We start from the raw sequence: 585 nt of genomic DNA on the forward strand, positions 1-585 counted from the left end.
TCTGTCTATGATGTTCATCTTGGCATTCAAAGTGTTCTTGGTGTTCATCTTGACATTCATAGCATTCTTGCATGCATCACATGTTTTGATCTAAAAATTTCATGCATTGCATCATTTTTCCTGTTTTCCTCTTTCATCATAAAAATTCAAAAAAAAAAACAAAAAAAAAACAAAAAATATCTTTTCCTTTTTTCTCTCATCAAATTCGAAAATTTGAGTTGACTTTTTCAAAAATTTTTAAAATCAAGTTGTTTCTTATGAGTCAAATCAAATTTTCAATTTGAAAATCTTATCTTTTTTCAAAATCTTTTTCAAAAATCAAATCTTTTTCAAAATTCTTAGTTATTTTCGAAAATTCCAAAAATATTTTTCAAAAATATTTTTCTTATTTTTATATCAAATTTTCGAAAATAACATAATCAATTAATGTTTTGATTCAGAAATTTCAAGTTTGTTACTTGCTTGTTAAGAAAGATTCAAACTTTAAACTTTAAGTTCATATCTTGTTATTTCTTATGAATCAAGTCATTAATTGAGATTTTAAAAATCAAATCTTTTTCAAAACTAATTTCAAAAATCAAAAAT

This window comes from Arachis ipaensis, chromosome B08 (genome assembly GCF_000816755.2).
Source record: "Arachis ipaensis cultivar K30076 chromosome B08, Araip1.1, whole genome shotgun sequence".
Lineage (NCBI taxonomy): Eukaryota > Viridiplantae > Streptophyta > Magnoliopsida > Fabales > Fabaceae > Arachis > Arachis ipaensis.